The following is a 7287-nucleotide window of genomic DNA, read 5'->3' on the forward strand; positions in this document are numbered from 1 at the left end:
TTAATAAACATCAACAACCAAGTGATTATGCTTAGTAAACAGTACTACAGAAATGCTCTTAGGAGTAGAAAAGAATCCAGACATAATGAAAATATTTAATCTCCAACCCCAGATGATAACATCAGAGTCATTACATACACTAAGCTTGAGATAAGGCAAAGTGCTCTAAATACCACAGGTTCATGTTCAAACGGAGTTTAGAAGTTTTCTTCCCCTCCCTTCTGGTGGAGGGGGGTTCCGGGAGCTGCCACAAAAAAACCTGTGCCTGGCACATTGCTCATCAAGCAGTTATGAAAAATCCTGAGCCAGTACTGGGCAGCATGAAGGCTGCGTTTGTGCTTTATATATATACGTATATACAAAAAAGCACAAGCACCAATTGACTTGCCCAAGGCAACAATCTCTGTAGGAAAGCCAGAAACCGCTGCCAGCTTTCCTGTATCTTTTTCCATTGCCACAAGGCCCCTCTCCTTGCAAAGCCAAATGTAGTTATTAAAGAAAAGAAGAGAGGAGTCTGTCCTTTAAAAAGAATTGCAGGATGAATTATGTTTTACAGAAAGAACTCTTCATGATTGCTTGCTGAAGTGGGTTAGCTTCCCATAAGGAAACAGCAGCGCATTTTTGGCGTCTTGAAAAACTTCAGTTTAAGCCTATTTCTACTTACATTCTTGAACAGCAAAAGGCAATTCCTTTTAGTGGCAAGAGATCTGAACATTAAGTTTAGGCTCTCCTTCACATGGCTGGTGGCACTAGCGCAGGTTGACCAGAGAGATGGTGGATGCTCCATCCTTGGAGACATTCAAGGCCAGGCTAGACTAGCCTCTGAGCACCTGATTGAGCCATAGGTGCCCCTGTTCATCACAGGGGAGTTGGATTCACTGGCTTTTAAAGGTTCCTCCTGACTCAAACAATTCTGTGATTATCATTACATTCTAACAACACTTCCTTGCATTGTGCAAAGCAAAACCTGTTATAGGTGTTGTCAACATATATGAAAAAGAATTACACAAACAGAGGTTGGTGGGAAGTGCAAGCATGTAAATTACTCCTGCATTTAAACTTAATAAGCACAGCCTTCAGTTTCCAGCTGAATCCCACTGAACAGCTGCTTTTCCACCATCCTGCCTACGCACTGCAGCATCGCAGCCAACCAGGGCAACGCTGTCTAATCCACTGCTGGATGCACAAAGCCCCGTGCTGATAGAATCCCCTTTACTCCTAGCAGTAGAATCACTAGGAGTTAAAAGTAAGAAAGAAAAAGAAAAGGGATGATGAAGTTGCAGAAGCAGAACAGCTACTGCTCCTGGCTCACCCGCAGGTTTCTGTGGCTTTAAGATGTTTGGCACTTGGACAGAGCAGGGACTGCCAAGCCAAATCTCACACAAACCCCTTTTATTTAGTTGGCTACTAACTGAGGGGGGAAAGAGAGCAACTGTGGCAGAAACAACGTGTGACATGAACACAAAACAAATGCCTGAATTTCAACTAAATTCCCCAAATTCACAGAACTTTACTGCAGAATGCAGAAAGAAAGAAAGCAAAGGACAAGAAGGGTTTGTGTTCTCTGTAGTTGGGATAAAAGGAACTAATAGATCACCTCCAGCATTTTCAGCAGCAATTATTGTAGTGAATCCAGACCAGAGTTCACCTCCATAAATGTGTATGCAGAGTAAATCCATTGACAGGGCAACTGTGAGCGGCAGATCAGAAACAGACCCACTGAAACAAACAGGCGAGTCTGCATTGGCGAACAGCACACACACTGAGAAACAGGAGCACATCATGGGAAACATTACTGTACCTAATAAGAAGGGCTACAGTAGATCTAATCCTAAAAATGGTACCAGCATTTATGTGCCTGATACATATAAAAATTCCAGCCAGTTTCACATAAATTGTTTTGGCACACAATTTTTTTTTTTTTCTAAACCAGAAAACCTGAAAATAATTTACAGTATTGAATTATTTCAGGTTGTCAACCAGTTCAAAAACCAGAATTGGGCCGAGTTCACCAAAGCAATGCCTCACAATGTTTTGCAGCAACCAATGAGGAGCTCCTCTTTGAAGTTTAGGTATCCCACGTCTGCTCTGCTATCAAGGAAAGGAAGCACTGATTTGCACATCTGCATTAGTGATTATGAAAAAGAGACATGAGAAGCTGGGGCTTTGCAAAGCCAGATAACTTCAGTTTGGTAAACTGTCTTAATGGAGGCACTTCAATAGGTCATCTCCTCGGTAGCGGATGGTGAAGCTGAAGGTTGCTTATGTTCAGAAAATGAGTTTTCTCCAGTTCTGGCAGAGTTAGGGATTGGTCCATCACAATCACACTTACATCCAAAAAGATGACAAGATTCATCTTAAGTATTAAACATGCTTGCTGATACTTCTCATTTTGTATACCTAAATAGGGTAATTATTTCCAACCAGCCAACACTTTTAACCATGGCTGTTCCTGTCCATGGTCGGTTCCAACCAGCTGCTAACAACTGTTAGACAACACCTGTTACTTTCCTAATGGAAGGAATGACCTCAAGGAAGGAATGACCTCAATTTGCAGAAAAAGGAGTCAAAATAGAAGGTATGAGCACTCTCAAGATCACCCAATGACTCAGTGACTGAATCAGGAATGAAGCTTAGAGCAGATTTCTAATTTATGCATTTTATCACACTGCTACAAATTCCTTAATAGTTTGAACACCTTCAGTGTAACGAGGTTATTCTCCTTGTAGTGCTTTTCTTGTTCCATTTGCATTAGTCCCTAACCGTTTTCATCTCAGCATCCCTGCAGCAAACAAAATCTTGTAGAACAGCTGATGTATGAAACATCGTTTCGGCTTTATACTGTTCTTAATGCATGTGAGCGGTTATTTCTGAAGAGCCACTTTTTCACAGTCCTGTCCATTAAGCCTGAGGGTAAACAAGTGCTCGGTGGGACCTGATTTCATTCTGGCAAAAATAAAATGCTCTTCGACAGCTTCATGTTTCTTACTGTTAAATTCTTCAGAAGATAAATAACCATTTCAGTGCGTGCGCTGTTAATGAAAGAAGTTTCAGTACTGGATTCAGCAGGACACTGTGTTTGGTTCCTTTATGTGAGGCTCCTATTAAGCCTCACCCATTCTTACTGTCCTGTGTACTTGCTGGAAATATTTTTTTAGTATGGATGTTTTCTAGCATCCAAAATGAGACCTGTTAATCTCCACCCTGCACCAGGACAGATCATGGAGCAGATCCACAAGGTACGTGGAAGACAAGGAGGTGATACAGGAGAACCAGCATGGCTTCACCAAAGACAAATCCTGCTTGACCAACACAGTGGTCTTTTATGGTGCTGTAACTGCACCAATGGACAAGAGAAGAGCCACTGATGTCATCCACCTGGACTTGAGTAAGGCTTTTGACATGGCATCCAGCAACATCCTTTTCTCCAAATTGGAAAGATACAGATTTTGATGAGTGGACTGGTCAATGGACAAATAACTGACTTCAGAATCAAGTCCAGAGGGGGTGGTCAATAGCTCCATGTCTGGATGAAGATCAGGGACAAGTGGTGTCACTCATGGATCAGTGCTGAGACTGATATCCTTTGATATCTTCATCAGTGACTTCAACAGCGGGGTCAAGTGCACCCTCAGCACGTTTGCAGATGATACCAAGTTGTGGGGTGCAGTCAACACACCAGAGACATAGGATTCCATCCAGAGGGACCTAGACAGGCTTGAGTAGTGGGCCAGGGGGAACCTTACGAGGTTCAACAAATTCAAGTGCAAGGTCTTGCACCTGGGTTGATGCAACCTCTACTACTAGTAGAAGCTGAAGGATGAAAGGATTGAGCACAGCCCTGCCAAGGAAGATCTGGGAATGCTGGTGGATGTAAAGCTTGACATGAGCCAGCAATGTGCCCTCACAGCCCAGTAAAATCAATCATATCCCGAGCCTCACCAAAAGCAGCAGGGTGAGGGAGGGGATCTGCCCCTCTGCCCTGTGCTGTGAGACCTCACCTTGAGTACTGTGACAGATGTTGAGTCCTCAGTACAGGAGGACCTGTTAAAGTACGTCCAGAGGAGGACCACAAAAATGATGTAATGGATGTCCTCTTCTACAAGGCCTGGCCAACAGAGCTGGGGCTGTTCAGCCTGTAGAAAAGAAGGCTACAGGGAAACCTGGCAGCTGCCTTTCTATAGTGGGACTACAGGAAAGAAGGGGGCAGACTCTTTAGCAAGGTCTGTTGTGTTAGGACAAGGAAAAATGGTTTCAAGCTTAAAGAGAGTTAATTTAAGTCAGATAAAAGGAAAAAGTCTTTTCACTGAGGGTGGTGAGGAAAAGATTGCAGAGAGATGTGGTAGATGACCCGTCCCTGGAGACTTTCAAGATGAGGCTGGACCAGGCCTTGGGCAACCTGATTTAACTGCACTGTTCACTGCAGAGAAGTTGGACTGGATGACCTTTGAAGGTCCCTTCCAACTCTAAGTATTCTATGAAAATTCAATCCTAGCTCCAAAATATAAAAGTATACATAAGCTTTTCCTGTACCCAAAGATTAAAGTATGTGATGACATTAGACATCAAAATATGTATAAAGTTTGGTATTCCCAATTCCCAAATTCCTGTGACAGAGAAATCCATGATTAAATCATGCAAAGTGGAAAAAAAAAAAGTCCTTTCAATTGTTCCAAACAACTCTTATCTGAGGACCCTTACTTCTTATATAAGGGAGACTATACACTAGTTCTCTATTCAGTTTCTCCACGATATTCACGATATTCATGATTCACAGGTCTTTGTCATATTCTGCAAGTCACCTCTTTCTCAGACACAGTCCTCATCTGTTAAGCACCACCTGTACAGATATCATTCACTGACTTTCATGAACCTGTTATTTTTTCCTCAGACAGTTTGTAGTTCACTTATATGACATGGACTTGGCTGTGACCAAGTCACACCAAACTCTTGGTGTTTCAGTGCCTACTAGAAATGTCATTTCTTACTTTTCAAGAATATTACAAAATTCTGGTGAGGCAATGATACTCAAGTGACTCACCTTAGCAACCTAAAACAAATTACATTGCCTACTGCTTGACCTCTGAGAAGCAAATATATTTACCACAAAGGATAAGCCAGGTTATCCACAGTGAAGCAAACTCTTGACCTGGTTGGGTATCACAGCAGTATGTTATACTGCTTCGTTTTTTTTCCCCTCTTCAATCAAACAGAGAAATTTAGAACAGAGATGTGGCATTGCTTTAACAGCAGGTCTAGCTTTTCCCTTATCTTTCTCAAAAAGAGATTTTAAGAAACAAAGCTATCAAGGTGTTCAGAACAGCTGGAGAAAGATATTGACATAATGTCAAAGAAGTGAGAAGTGCGTTTCTTTCACCTCTAAAAATAGTGATCATTACAAACTTGTCATCTTTTTACAAAAGCAAATCAATGATGCTTGTTTTCTTGCTTTTACAGCATAATCTGTGTTGAGGAAGAATTATACTGATTATTTTGCCAATGTCTAAAAATCATGAAACAGAGCTAGATAGGGCTCTTCACGTAAAGGAACGCCTTTAAGACACAGATTCACAAGTTAAATTCCCTGACCCCAGACTCCCTGGCTGGCAAGCACAGGATCAGATAGAATTTGGGGACAAAAGCATTCTTTTGAGGTTGACTATGAAGATAATTGAAATTTTTCTAGTGATTTCCATTGAAGTCTGTGTATTTTCAGCCTACAGAAATCAGCACAGTTATGCTCATTTCTATGATCTACATGAACTGAGTAGACAAATACCTTAAGGACAAAGCCTGAAGTCATTTCATCACTATAAAAATGTTGCTTCGTTCTGGATCGGTTTCAGCAAGCACCAACTACCAGCAGCACATCCAAATTCACCACCAAAGCTGATACCTGCATACAAATTGAATCTGAAGTTAGAGCTCTCCTTATTGGGAATCTCACTTCTTTTGTTGGAGTTCTACAGAGAAAACACTCAGAGTTCCCTGCTGGTTGAATAAAAAGAACACAAATATCACCTCAAGGAGCCCAAGCGCCGATTTAAAAGATCAGTTCTTTGCTGAGGTTCTATTTGAGCCCATCATCTTTCTTTGAGAGCTCTGAAGATTGAGGGACAACCACAAACAAACAACCAGTTTGGCCTACATGACAGAGGAATGAGGTGATCTTTGAGGTCCCTTCCAACCCAAGCCATTCTACAACTTTGCACAGTCTTGAATACAAGGTGACCACTTCATATTTCTAATTCAAATTGGAAAAAAAAAAAACCAAAAACATTTAACAAAAAGCTAAACTCATTGAGAGCTGCAAGTCAGATCCTACGCAACAAAGAGCCAATCAAAAATCACAAACCTCCAATTTCAAATTCAGGTCTTATAAATAAGCACCACTAAACTTCTGCAACAGCAACACAACACAATCCTTCTTTACGTATACTGACATCCCTGGGCTTGATATAAATACACCAGTCAGAAAGGATCATAATTATCACTGTATTTTAATGATTTTAATAAGCTCTGAAAAATGAAAAGCGGGTTAACTATTCATATGTACCTGTCAGATTTCATTAAAACCACATGGCATCTTGATGCTGAAAGGTCTCATTTGACACATTTTATCTCCAGGTCAAAACACAGCACTTAGATCTCTTCCGAATGCAATCATATCGCATCTACAGCATCTGTTTTCCTCTATAACAAAGGAAGATTTTAAGAGGGTAACACATAGGAAAGTCTTGTTTGACAAATTAGGTTTAAAAACAGTAATTATCCCAAACATTGCTTCGGTCATTTGTTTCTCCCTCTGCTGATAGCATTATCCATTACTTGCAGTGAGTATTGTTACCTCTGTGCTGGGTGCTGCCAGTCTCCAAATAAACAAGAAATCTTTTGCATTGGTAAAGAGTAACACTATGGAATGATCCCAACAAGACTAAAAAAAAAAACCTCAATAAGAAAAGCTACTTTTTTTAATTTAAGGGGAAAAAATATTAGGCTTTAACTAAAGATTAGCATTTTAAGTACAAAATTTGTCTTTTGCATTGAGGAACTCTGTGTGTAGACGAGGATGTGAAGGGTGTGTCAACTTTCTACCACAAGGAAGGAGTAAGGGATGTGTTAGGAGTCCAGAAGATGGAGAAAACCAACCTCTCATTTTGTGCCTGTATTAAAAATTACCAACTGATACTATCAGATGAAGTGGTGCCATTTTCTTTTGTACAAAGACCAAGAAATAATAATAAAAAGACTCTTATCCCAAAGGAGAACATAATAAAAAACTCTGTG

At 40.8% G+C, this 7287-nt stretch overlaps 1 protein-coding gene across 2 annotated transcripts in view; it reads right to left on the bottom strand.

The window, feature by feature from the left end:
- Positions 1-5882, bottom strand: part of LRRTM4 (leucine rich repeat transmembrane neuronal 4) — a 235090-nt gene extending 229208 nt beyond the window's left edge. Inside the window, exon 1 of one of the 2 annotated variants that reach the window (XM_031556765.1) lies at positions 5780-5881. The gene's annotated coding sequence lies outside the window, so the exon portion shown is untranslated. Of the gene's footprint in view, positions 1-5779 lie in introns of both variants that reach the window. The other variant, XM_031556766.1, reaches the window with a different exon arrangement.
- Between the last annotated feature and the right edge of the window lie 1405 nt (positions 5883-7287).

Source organism: Meleagris gallopavo, chromosome 24 (assembly GCF_000146605.3).
Source record: "Meleagris gallopavo isolate NT-WF06-2002-E0010 breed Aviagen turkey brand Nicholas breeding stock chromosome 24, Turkey_5.1, whole genome shotgun sequence".
Classification (NCBI taxonomy): Eukaryota; Metazoa; Chordata; class Aves; order Galliformes; family Phasianidae; genus Meleagris; species Meleagris gallopavo.